This window comes from Callorhinus ursinus, unplaced genomic scaffold (assembly GCF_003265705.2).
Source record: "Callorhinus ursinus isolate GAN/ISIS: 27379988/994484 unplaced genomic scaffold, GSC_fseal_2.0 scaffold47, whole genome shotgun sequence".
Classification (NCBI taxonomy): Eukaryota; Metazoa; Chordata; class Mammalia; order Carnivora; family Otariidae; genus Callorhinus; species Callorhinus ursinus.
In genome coordinates this window covers 8,220,148-8,233,520 of record NW_027397109.1, presented here as the reverse complement: position 1 = coordinate 8,233,520, position 13,373 = coordinate 8,220,148, and the positions used below count along the sequence as shown (strand labels likewise).

The following is a 13,373-nucleotide window of genomic DNA, read 5'->3' as shown; positions in this document are numbered from 1 at the left end:
ACCCTCACCCCCACCCTCACGCCCAGATGCTTGGTGCCCAAGCCATGCCACCTGAGGGCCACTACACTGTCTCAGTGTCCGGGAGGCCCGGGCTGGGCTCACATGTGGCACAAGCAGGAGAGACCTGGGCAGGGCTCACCTTCACTCTTCAGGGTGGTGAGAGGTTTCTCTTCATGGGACTGGGGCCCACCTGCTGCTTCGGCAGCCAGCATCACCTTCTGACACAGCCAAGAAAGGCAGAAAGCGAGTGTCCTGTTTGTCTCAGAAATAGGACGAGCATGTCGCCAAGGCCTCACCCGGGAAAAGCTGGGACACGGAAGGGAGAGACATACCCTTTCCTTGTGCTACTCACCTCAGGGTTTGGAGGAGCCACACGCGGTGCTAACGTGCTGCAGAGCCACGGGAGCAGTGGGTGACTGTACTGGGTGACCCAGGACGGGGGCCCTGGCTAAGGTGGTGGGGTGGGCAGGGATGGGGCCAGAGGTGGGCCAGACTCCACCAGCCAGTTTGGACACGTGGAAGGGCTAGTGAGGTATAGGGACCAACTGGGTGGGGGGAGGTCTGAGGGCAGAGAGCAGGCAAGGCACTCTGATGGAGGGCAGGCAGACTCCAAAGACTTTGGAGCACAGCTCCCCAAGGTTGCTCGTGACTCTTGTGGGTTTGCAGAACCTTCAGCCTTGCTGCTGGTGGGCTTTTCCTGTGGGGCCATTGTGAAGCAGAAAGCTCTTCTGGAGCACATTCCTTGACCCTTGGCACTGCTTGTGCCCCAGGTGTGGGCTCCTCTCTGTGTGGACGGCTGCTCTGTGGAGGCCTGTGGGGGTCACAGGCAGCTAGAAGCTGGCATCATCCGGGTCCTGGGCAGAGGCCAGACTTGCCTCTGGTCACCAGGCTTGGCTGAGCAGATGGCGTTCTCTGTGGTACAGTTTCTGGGGAGGGAGGCTCAGTGCAGGGTGAAATGAACCCAGGGTCCTCTGACCTTGTACGTTTGGCCCCGGGCTGTGACTCTGAGAAAGTCATCCACCTCTGGACTCTCGGGTCTAAAATACACACAGTGGGGTTGAGACATGATTTTGCTGATCCTTCCTTGGAACTTTGTATCAGAAAGAAAGAAAAAGAGAGAACAGGAGAGAGAGAGAGACAGAAGAAGAAAGGAAGGAAGGAAAGGAAGGAAGGAAGGAAGGCAGGCAGGCAGACAGGCAGGCAAACCAACACAGATGTAGCCAGCTGATCACCAGAGCAGTGCCTATTTATGAGGCTAATTAAGAGAACATTTCTGTCTGAAAACTGCCTTGATGTTTTCTGTAAGCATGAAAGTGTGAGCCAGGGTCAGAACTATCTCTGAGAGAGGGAGATGGTGCAGGAATGTTAGATGTAAATTGTGCTGTTTATCTTGTATGTTCAGTAGAATCCCCACTGACCGATTAGGCTTGTCCTGTTGCTTTTGGAGAAGGTACAAAAGATCTGGTTGAGTTAAATGTAGTTCCTGCTAGATTTTGATTGTGTAAGGCTTGGATATCTGACCTGTCTTCACACTTGTAAAGAATTAAGGATTTTGGGTAAATCACAATGAACACAGCCTAGGATTTTGACACAAGGCAGGACTTAATGCAACATAACCGAGCTTTCATTCTCTTGTTCTCTGGGCTGGCAAAGTCACGTTACCTCCCTGGGCCTCGGTTTCCTCATCCATGAAGACACTTGACCTAATGGAAAACCCATCTCATGGTAATATAAACTTTTTCTTGTGTAGTTGGAACGCATGGTTTCAGGCAAGGCTTGATCTAGCAGCTTGGCCTTGTTATCGTGGGTCCAATTTCTTTCTCACAACCCTCTCTTCTATTATATCAGCTTCATCTCAAGGCTGGGTTAGTAAGAATATTCTGATTGTGTATATTTCTGCTTTGGCAGTAGAGGATTTATATTTGGTTCTCCTAGTAGTCCTGTCTTAAAGAACAGTCTTGAGAAAATAAATTGATAAGGTTAGACCTAAACAAAACAGCAAATTACTATGATAAAGTGAGACTAGCAAGAGGTCTCTGACAACCACTGCCATCTGAAGGACACATTGATGATGTATTGAGAGCAAGCTTCTTTACCAGGCTGCCTGGGAATTGCATGCCTGCCTGTAGAGCCAGTATCCAGCCTCCCCATAGAAGCAGAATTAGAGACCTCGGTAATCGACCAGCCTCGATGATGAGTCCAGGTTGTAGTAATCGTTAGGTAAAAATGAAATGCGTCATTAAACCAAAGGTGGCCTTGTATGTGGGTTAAGATCCTGACACCTCAAGGTCATGGGTTTATCAGAGTCGGAGGGAAGCTGGTAAAACAGGAAGTCATCGCATGTCGCCCACCCATGTCTCCACTCTGCAAGCTGTCTGGGGGATTTGTATGTATGGACCCCAGGGTGACCACGCTGCTTCCCACTTCCAGTGGGCTTGGGTTATCTGCCAGAGGTCTGGGGTTTGGTGGGTGTAAACATTTCTGCAGACATTTCCAGCCCAGCCCCTCTCTCCCTGTGTGTTTCCTTCAGCTCCTGCATGCGGAGGGATACTCAGGGCAATCATTGCTTAAGGAAAGCCCTGTTTTGAAAGTGAAATTCATTTCCTTGCCTTTCTTTTCTAGATGAGGGGCTATTTATTGGTGGTGTATGTGTGGGGAGTAATTGGTTTCAGTGTTGACACGGATGACACTGTTAAGGATCCCTGTCTGATACTCAGTTTGGGGGCCCATGCCTGGCAATTTTGGTTCCTTTCAGCTTCTGCTGATATATTATTTTCGAGAGTCTCTTCTAGAAATCTTAAAAAATCCAAACTCACCTTTGACTTTTGTCATAGAGGCTGGTGTGTCATAGATACAGAAACCCCCTGGGTATGTGGTACTGTGAATTGGTGACTTCCGGGAGACGTATTGCCTCAGGGACTCCCTCCCTACCAAAAGCAAGTGAGGGAGCAAGCCAGGATGAATTGGAGGGGCCGGGTCTGGGGGCAGCTCTGAGGAGGAGGTGGAGGACCCCCTCCAGGTCCCCCAAGACAGATTCCTGTCTTCTGGGAAACCCATGACTGGGGAGGGTGCGGGCCCAGGGAATGTGTAGGAAGGGGTTTCAGAGTAGTTTAGAGGGACTTTGTGATCCAAAGCACCCAAGCCACTCTGCAGCCACCACCCCTGGGCCAGGGTCCTGCTGAGGTATAAGTGGTGCTAGGAGCCCCTTGACCTGCCCCAGGCCCCTGCCTCCCTCTGGGTTAGTGAGCTTTGTCTCTGAAAATGCCGCATCCTAGGAGGGCACCCAGACTCTCATGCTCTGGTGTGAGGTGCGCTGCCAGCTCCAAAAGAAAATCTGCTGGGGGCTGCAGAGGTCGCCTTGGTGGGGGTTCTGGAATCAGGGAATGAGACCTTTCCTCTGTGCTGGGTGCTATGAATGCAGACCTGGGTCTGGGGTCCCCCCTCTGAGGGGCTCAACGTAGGCGCTAAACAAGTACCTGATATGTTCCTTCTTGGGGCGCTGGGGGATGGATGGGAGAGAGAGTGGGGCTGGCCCCAGGGCAGCAGGAGTTGAATGGCTTTATGACAAGAGTTGGCATGTATTTCTCACTGAGTACCTGCTGGTACCTCATGTCAGCCTCATGGCAATCCTGTGATGGAGGTTTATGGGAGACTCTTATTATCCCCATTTCACAGCAGAGGACACTGAGGCTCAGGATCACTGAGCTATTGAGTCCTGCACCAGCACTCATCCCCAGGTCCCCTGAGTTGGCCTCTGTCTTGATTTCCTCCCAGGGAGGGCTGACTATTGTCCTGAAGGCCAAGGAGGGACTGAGGGAGCTTTAGGATCCCGTGAGACCTGCTCTGTTTCTTTTTCTTTTTCAGATTTTATTTTTTTTATTTATGAGAGAGAGAGAGCACGCGCCCAAGCAGCGAGGAGCAGCAGAGGGAGAGGGGGAAGCAGGCTCCTCACTGAGCAGGGAAGCCAGACGGATGTGGATGTGGGGGGGATCCCAGGACCCCGGGATCATGACCTGAGCTGAACGCAGACACCTAACTGACTGAGCCACCCAGGTGTCCCCCCTCCCTCCCGCCTTCTCTGTGTCTGATGCAGGGCCCGAGTCTCAGAGCAGTGGGGGGAATGTGCTGTGGTCACAGCTCCTAAGCAGAGGCAGGATCTGAAGTTGGGCCTCGGACTCAGAAGCCTGGCTGTCTCCCTGTCTCCTGCCAGCTCTGGCTGGGATGCTGTGCGGCCCTGTGCTCTGCCACCTCGGTAGCCATCGTCTCTGATGCTTTCCCCTGGCACCGCCAGCGCGGCCCACATTTCCCCTCACCCCTTCCCGTTCTCACCACGTCTTCTTCCTCCCTTTGTTGGCCGGGCCCAGCCACAGAGAGGTGAGGAATGAGAACAAGCACAGGTGCGTCCGAATTCTCAGTGGCCACTTCCCCAACAAGTCAGACTCAAAAGGACAGCACTAAAAGCATGGCTTGCACACTTCTGTCATCTCGACACTGTTTTCTTTCCTTCCTTCCTTTCTTTTTTTTTCTTTTTAAAGCAAACAAGCATGGAATATATTAAGCGTTATTGTTGCTTCAGCTGTCACTTCATAGTGAGAAAAGTGATTGTTTCAATTAAAATGGGTTTTGGAGGGCGCCTGGGTGGCTCAGTTGGTTAAGTGACTGCCTTCGGCTCAGGTCATGATCCTGGAGTCCCGGGATCAAGTCCCGCATCGGGCTCCCTGCTCAGCAGGGAGTCTGCTTCTCCCTCTGACCCTCTTCCCTCTCGTGCTCTCTCTATCTCTCATTCTCTCTCTCTCTCTCTCAAACAAATAAATAAAATCTTTTAAAAAATAAAATAAAATGGGTTTTGGACATGGTTCTTTGAATGAGTAAATTGTAGAACATAGCACCAGTTGTGAGACGGTGGATTTAGGCTCTTAAAGAGGATTGACAATAAGTGGTCTGGAATAGTTCCCGTGGTTCTCCGGGAATCTTGATGCAGATTGGGTCTGCCAGATTTAACTGGTTCTCACTGCTTCTTCTGGATCAGTTGACTCTGACCAGCTCAATGACTTCCAAGGAATGTACATTTGCTTTATCTGGAACCTGAAGGAGAGAGGGAGACAGACACACAGAGAGAGAGACATGATGATGTTCAGATCCTGGCTTCTGGGCAACCCCGCCCTTCTCTGATGGCCTTAAGACCCGGGAGGAGCCATTGAGGAGGAGGGCCACCCTGGGTGCTGCCAGACATCCCCCTATCCCTGCCGGTCAGCGTCTCAGGCTCAGACATACTCTCTTAGCCTAAAAGGACTCCCTGTTTTAAATATGTTAATAGAACAAATCCTTCTGCTTCCTCTTCTCCTGCCCACGTGGGGCTTTTCTAAGTTCCTTATGCCCCTGAGGAGAGAAGCCATTCTCTGATCACCCAGAAGGATGAAGCCCCTGCCTATCATGTTTCCCTGTCTTCTACTATCCACTATTTCCAACTGTTAACCTGTGTGGACCTAACTCAAGTCTTTTGGATTAAATTTTTATTATAAAATATTCGACATACAAAAAGGTAACAAGAATTATGTGCTGAACACCTGTGTGCCCACAACCCACTTAAAGTAGAGAATACTACTATGTCAGTTATCACCTTCTGTGTAACCAATTATGCCAAAACTCAGTGGCATACCTCATTATTACCTCACACATGGAGTCCGTGGGTCAGAATCTGGGAGCAGCTTGGCTGGATGATTCTTTCTCAGGGTCCAAATGTGGGTGAGGGCCATAGTCATCTGAAGGCTTGACTGGGGCTGGAGGATCCACGTCCGAGATGACTTCATGTGGCTATGGGCGGGAGACCACCGTTCTTTTGCATGGAGCCTCTCCACACTGCTGCTTGAGTGTCCTCATAACATGGCGGCAGCTTCCCGCAGAGTGAGTGATCCAAAAGAGAGTCTTGAGAACACTGCAGTGCCTTTTATGATCTAGTCTCCTTAGCCACACATCGTCACCTCTGCCTTATTCTGTTCACTAGACCCATGTTACTAAGCCCAGCCCGCATTCAAGGAGAGGGGAATTAGGCTCCACCTTTTGAAGGGAGAGGAAAAGAATCAGTGGACGTATTTTAAACCATCATCATTAACCAGTATAGCTGGAGCCCCTCCCTGACCGCATCCCCCTGTTTCCCACGCAGAGGTGACTACTATTAGAGTTTGGTGCGTGTTTTAATTTTCTGTATTAGTCAATATACCTGTGATTTCTGCATGTCTCTGAGCATTGTGTAAATGATATCAAATTGTATTTTTTTTCTTTCTGTAGCTTGCCTTTGTTTTGCCTCACTTTATATCTGCCCTTTGCGTCCATGTGAAAATGTGTAGCTGTCCTTTATACCTTTTTGCTGCTGTGTGGCATTCCATTGTATCTGTTCTTCATTGGCGGGTGTTTAGATGGTTTCCAAATTATTGCTGCTACAAACAAGGCTGTTATGAATACTCATGTGTGTGTCTCTATGTGACCATGAGCTAGATTTGATTAGAATACTTAGCAAGGATTGGAATTGCTGTGGGATAAATGTATGAATCTTTACATTTTCTAGAAGCAGCCGAGTTATTTTCCCAAGTGGGTCTGCTAATGAATGTTTCCACCAGTGGCGTGGGGGTTCCCCTTCCCCTTTTTTCCCTGATACCACTTGGCATTGTCAGATGTTTTTAATTTTTGTTAGTCTGGGTGAAAGTGGTCTCTATGGGGGGGGGGTGTCTTAATTTGCGTTTCTCTGCCTGCCAGTAAGGTTGAACATCTTCTCATGTATTTATTTTCATATATTTATGTATATTTATTTTATGTATTGATTATTCTGTGAATTACTGAATAATTATTCAGTATAAAGTATAATTATTCAGCAAAAGGTTCATACCTTTTGCTCCTTGTTTTGAATTTTCTTATTGATCATTTAATCCTTCATCTGATTTATATATTATAAATATCTTTACCCATTTTTTCCTCCCAGCAAAATTTCTTGGGCCACACTGCCAGGATTAAGTCCCAGCTTCCTTATTTTTTTTAAAGATTTTATTGATTTATTTTTAGAGAGAGAGTACACCAGCAGGGGGAGGGGCAGAGGAGGAGGGACAAGCAGACTCCCCGCTGGGATCATGACCTGAGCCGAAGGCAGACGTTTAACCACCTGAGCCACCCAGGTGCCCCCACCTCCAGAACTTCTTGTGTGGCCCCAGGGATACCACTTGATAAGTTTTGTGTGCCTCAGTTTCCTCATCTGTAAAATGGGGGTGACAACAACCTCGTTACCTCACAGCACTGCTGTGAGGATTAAATAGTGCACCTCTGTGAAATACTGCCCGTCACAGTAAGCGTGACATGGGCCAGAAAGACCCTGATGTGCCCTGCATAGTCATATCAGACTGCACACATGCATTAGCACTTTGCCCAGAGCTTTCTTGAGCACCGTGTCCTCATTTGATAAGATTGGCAGGCACTGCTTCTCTCTGGCTCTCAGCCATCTGGATGACCCTCCCTTCTGCATCTCTGAGCTGCCTGAAGAGAACATGAAATCCCCGCCTCCCTCCAGGGGACGCAGGGGGAATTGGAAGGCAGCAGACTACTCGCAGCAAAAATAGAAACCTCATTTGCCTGGGAGAGAATAATAATGAGGTGAGCCTGGCAGATGCAGGCTTGGAAGCCTCCTCTGGACCCTCCCCTCCATCCCTGGGGTCGGCGCAGACCTGCCTGAGCCCGCCCCACCAGCCCTCCCTTTGCCCTTCACCCTTGCCTCTTAAGACACCACTTCTGGCCGTAACGGGGACAGTCCTGGTACCACATTCTGATTTTCATCCCTCAGCGTTGCACTGTCCTCTCGTTCCCCAGAGCCAGGCGAGAACTCCAAACAAACACAAGACTGGTTTAATATCGAGAATCATCAGAGAAATATGTCAGATGTTACAGTGTAAACACCTCGGCTAAGAAGAGCCCTGGGAGCCGTGATTCTGTCCACGGAGCGCTCAAGGACAGATCTATTGAGATTACAGCGCGGCTGGATCAGGGCACCTTTAGTTTCAACCCCAACATTAATAAATTAGCGCAACATTGCTGTAAGGAACTCTCGGGTTCATTTGGTAGAGCCTCAGATGATTTTACATAAAAGCAAATGCAGAAAAAGTAAGTTGGCGATAGTGGACATTAGAGCCAGTTTGGGTTCAAAGCAAATTTTTAGGTTTTGAAATGGATCAAAATGATCCATGTCTCTACCCCCAAATCTGCCATCAGTGAAGCCTCATAGACCCCACGGACAGGAAACAAATAATCACCTTGAAAGAATAGTCCCCCTTCAGGAAACTAATCAGGGATAAATAGTCTCTGCATTGGAATCTGGAGCAGGGAGTGAGGGTCTTCCCCAACCAAGGAATCTGGTGGTAGAATGTGACGCATCCTACGTGGCTGGTCACCTCCAGACTTTGAAAGATAAGCTTCCAAGAATGGAGAGTTTTGACCATTTCATTGGTAGCGATTTGTGTGTTTCTCTTAAATAATGATGTATTTTTAATAGCGTTTTTAGAAGTTCCCTTCTCAAATGAAACAGTTGTTTTTGAAACTTTGAGACCTTTGAAGATGGATTTTTAAATCCAGTTTGTTCCCAAAACATTTGCTCAAATGAGAGTCTCAAGGTTTGAGCTCTTTATTCTAAAGATGCAGCTTTCTTCCGAGAAGGAGAAGAATAATACTTACTGGTGTTTATAAATAGAGTTATTAGCGTTTGAAGACTTTACCTTGCAGCTAGCTAGGGGACGGAGTTACTCAGAATTTTAAGATTTTTACTTGTAAACAGGCCATTGGTGTCCACTCAAGCTGGAAGGTCCCCCAACTTTCCCATCACTGCTCCCCTGGCTCCTTCCCCCATAACCTGGGCTGCATCCTTTCTGTTTATCTGGCTCTGAGGACCTGGAGCCCCTCTCTGAGCCCAACCCCTGTTTCCCCACTATAATTGGTCTGTGGCCAGTACTCAAATGGTTCCTAAGGGCCCTCTTACTTTCCCTTGGAATGACTCTGCTGTGCCCAATTGAGCACTGTCCCGGTGAGTCCTTCCCATCAGGAAACAGCAGAACCCCTGCCCCAGCCCCACTGTAAACCTGGGGAGCATCCACACCCCCACAAAATCCTACCGTGTGGTTCCAGCCATACCTGTGGGGACGCTGGGCTACTCATGCTGCATCCCCCTTGGGCAGCTTGGCGGAGCTGTAGTACCAGGTCCCAGGAGGCCTTTTCCTGCGGCAGCTTCTCTGCCAGATGCTGACCTCTGCTGGCTGCCTGTTCCCCTCTGGGAGGCAGCCCAGTGCAGATGAGCTCCATGGCCCCCTGGGCTGGCCCATGAAGGCCACGGGAGTGTGAACTCCTCTTCCAAGCTCTCCATCACGCAGAGGTACTGACAGCCCCGTGAGCGCCTGGCTTTCGGTGCCAGCTGCAGCCACCAGGCTGGTACTGGAAAGAACCACACCCGAGCTGGCTACAGGGTGCAGCTGATGCGCCCTGCCTTTGATGCAGCCTGACCTTTCTCCCCCATCATTCTGGCCATGGTGCTCTGCGCAGACCCTTCCTAGCCCTATCCCAGTCCCTCTGCTCAATGTAGCCAGAGTCTTCTATCGACAAGCATTTCACTGAATCTGGGTCATTATTGCTCATCAAATTCTATTTATTGTATGATCCAACCACAGCCCCAAACCCATGTGCCCAGGGCCCAGCCTCTTATAAAGCACAGGGTTGCCTATTTGGTTCCAGGAAACATGCTTCCGCCGTGCAGGTCCCCAGCCACTTGGGTAGCCCGTGAGATCAGCCTTCTGGCCTCCAGGCACACTTCCTGCCTCGGCCCTGGACACGTCCACCTCTGTCCGCTTCTGTGCCAGGCTTCCTCCCAGGGCAGCTTCCAGGCCTGGGAGCCCATCTGACTGTGAGTGTTGCCTTCACTTTGCCAAGAAAAAGTGCTTATAAAGTCTGGTTGTGACCTGCGTGTCCCCTGGCCCAGCGCTGTCCGTGCTGCCAGGGCCCGTCTGTCCGGCTCTGGGTAGAGGCTTGCTTGAGCTGCTCTCTCAGGGCCCGTGGAAGTTCTCTTCGCCTCAGGGGCTTCCTGCCTCGGGGCCCCCCCTCCCCAACCATGTGGGCCGCTAGTGGGCCCCGAGGATGGCTTGTGGAATTGGGGCCTCCCACCACCTCGCCTGGCCTAATATCAAAGGTGAGCAGCAGATTTATGAACCGTCCACTCGAAGCTGTGTTTCGGATTTCTCTTTGCCTCCCAAGAGCCTTTCAAAGGCTCTGTGTGATCAGAGTTCCAATTGATTGCCAGAGATGTGCATGTTGAATAACAGAATCGACAGTGGCAGTTATGGTGGGCATCCTGTGAGAAAGTTAATTAATCCTGACACCGAGTACCAACCACCTGCCTTGGCAACAGTAGTCGTAGGAGAGCCGAGCCACGTGGTATCTTCAAGTCAGGCAGCTGGGGGGCTGTTTATTGGCAGTGTTTTCTGTGCCTGAATTCTGCTGTGGATTCAGTGCCCCAGGTGAGGGCCCGCCTTCTCTTCTATACTGGTTCCAAGGGCCTGGGGTCTCTGGACCCCGGAGAATCCAGTCGTCAGCATATGGACAGAAGGAGCCTTCGTGGAATCTCCCAGGTTCCTATGGCTTTGTATTTCCCACCTCCCCTGGGAAGCTGGAATACAGGACAAGCCACCCTCCTGCTCCCCCAAATAACTTGTGGGTAGGCCAGCAACTTGGAAAGTGGAGTGTTTACATCTTATGGGGAGACCTGTGGACTCCATTGCCAGCCTGGGGCTTGATAAGGATGAGGAGATTACTCCAAAAGTGGCTGTGCATTACCAGAAGAAGGCTCTGGGATTTCTGTCCGATCACAAGTGGCCAAGAGAAACAGGGGAAGGGACCTGGTGGTCCTCGATGCCTCCAGAGAGGGTAGAAAGAGGATGGGGACATGTGTTTGGTAGAAGTAGGAGCGGCCAGGCCGTACACGGCCGAGAAGAGAAGCCTGCGTTGTTCCGAAGTGTCGGTGATTCTCTGTGTTCATTCTGGCTGCTGGAACAGGAGCAGTAGCTCTCCCTGGGTATCCCTGGCCAGGTGGGGGACTCAGGGCCAGCAGGGACCAGCTGACCCCCAAGGGCCTTCCCAGGGCTCTGCACTCATGACTTTGTTGGTTTTTTGAAGGTGAACCGTCTGTCCAGAGGCACAGTTCACTAAGAATAACACAACCCTGCTTTCGCCAACGCAAGCGAGGGGCCCCGAGAGGGTGGGGAGAGGGCACTGCTGCGTGGCCAAGAAAATTCATATTTTTCTTTGGAGGAAATGGAAAGTGGTGCTAGGTCCAAGTGGTAGGTGACCTTGCTATTGAGTTAAAATGCTGCTGGGGAAATTAGAGAAGACAAACATGAAAAGAACACTAATGAGTAGTTAGTGGTGGACCAGAGCCCTGATTCCTCCACCATCCACAAGGGGTACTTGTGTGATGCCTATAAATAGACGCTTAAAAACCGATTCTAAATTGAGTTAAGATGTGGGCCTGTTTCCTCCTATGGAAAAGCGTTATGTAAAGTGCACAGCTCTGCCCTTTTTTCCAAGGCAGCTTGAGGATTCTGTGCCTTTGTGGGGAATCTGTGTGGAGCTTCTGGGGGATACTCGGGCTACAGATGAATGAGACTCTTGTCCTTTTGAGAGACTCGCAGGCTGAGGGCAGGCAGAGGAAGAACTGTGGCTCCTTCCTCCAGGTAGCGCAACGGGGTAGGCCTCTCCGCCAAGGCCGGAAAGCCCAGCTGAGCCCGCAGACTAGCTCTGAGTTTCCCCGAGGTGCTTCTGGGCTGGGAGGAAATGGGTGGGCACGTGGTCGTTTCCATAGGCCCACCGTGGCTCTGGGCAATGCAGGTGGCTGTGGACCTGCGAAGGGGAGGTGAGAACATGGGGGACATGTGGGGAGAATTCTAGCCTGTGTTGGTAGTCCAAGGCTTCTGGGCTTTTCCCTGCAGTCCTCTTGGTCAAAATTGCCCAGAGCTGGGGTAGGGGATTCTGGAAGAGGGCAGAGGTCTTTCTCACGGACCTGCTTGAGTTCACAGAGCCAACTTGTAACAGAGTAAGGAATTGAGGCCCTGTCTTAGGACCACTAGGGAAGTGTTCTTGCCTCTGGACGTAGCATTTAGTGTGTGCACCGACCCTGACATCACTTCTTTTTGGAGGTCCTGGGATGGTGGGGTTTGGGGGTAAAGAAGGAAATACTGTTTGATGCTAATGGGCTCCCAGGCAGTGTTTTGGGGGATTTGTGGCATTCACCTTCCCAACCACCTTTGAGATTGATCTTACTGTCCATGCTTTACATGTGATGAAACGGGCCGACGGTGTAAAGGCATTGGAAAGGCAACAGAAGCACCGTACCTTTGGAAGAAATTGAACAACTGTGTGGATGCTGAGTTCCCCCTGAGCAGAGGCAAACAGATTACAGATATACAAACGGCTTGGTCAGAATGAAAGCATCTTCAGCCTTCTAAGGGAGAGCCAATCCTTTTTTTAAATATCTGGACTAGAGGCTTCTGCAGTGGGCCAGTTTGGGGTGACAGGGAACTCCCCCAAATTCCCTGATTAAAACCCACGGTTAGAAATGTCTGTCTAGGGAAATGAGAGTGACTCTCATGAAAAGAAAGCCAACACTGGGTCCAGGTTAGACTTTTGTGATAAAGTAGAAGCCTTTGTCTGCCTGTGCCAAGAGCCAAGACCCTATTACCTTCCCCCCAAGCATGATGTCATCCCTGTGACTTCAGACCCTGGGACCAGACTGAAGGTGAGCTGTCCAGCCAGCACAGCTATTCATGAAATGCTCTTAGACGTTCTGTTCCCAGCAGTTGAGGCCCCGGGGAGGAGGCTGCCATTGGTGTGGTTTTGAAAGGAACAAAGACATTCCTTTATAATGCCTTGTGTCTTTAGCTAAATTGGAGGGAGAAGAGGATTTTTTTTTTTAATTTAAATTCCAGTATAGTTAGCATACTGTTTTATGTTGGGAAAAAGAGGAATTCGGATGTGATGTTTCAGACCAAGAAATCCCACTCCTCTTGCACCACCCCAGGCTTCCCGCTCTCTGACCATCTGCTGCCCCCACCTTGAATTCCTGATCCAACCCAGGGCCTCACCTTGAGCCATGGAACATAGAATATATCAGACTTCCTCTTCAGCTTTCATCTGCAAAGCTTTCGCTGTCCAAGAGGAGTGTGAAACCTGATGGCCTCTTTTCTGTTCTCTTTGGGAACCTCCCTTGCCCAAGAGGAAGGGTGAGGGCTGTGAACTTGGGCAGAGGAAATGCACGGTGGCCCGCTTTTCTTTCTCTTTGCTTTAATCTCTCTTCACCCCCC

The 13,373-nt window shown here is 50.3% G+C and overlaps 1 protein-coding gene across 12 annotated transcripts in view; it reads left to right on the top strand.

Annotated features, from left to right (window-relative positions):
* Nucleotides 1-13,373, top strand: part of APBA2 (amyloid beta precursor protein binding family A member 2) — a 233,116-nt gene that overhangs the window by 99,072 nt on the left and 120,671 nt on the right. The gene's annotated exons all lie outside the window — the stretch shown is intronic.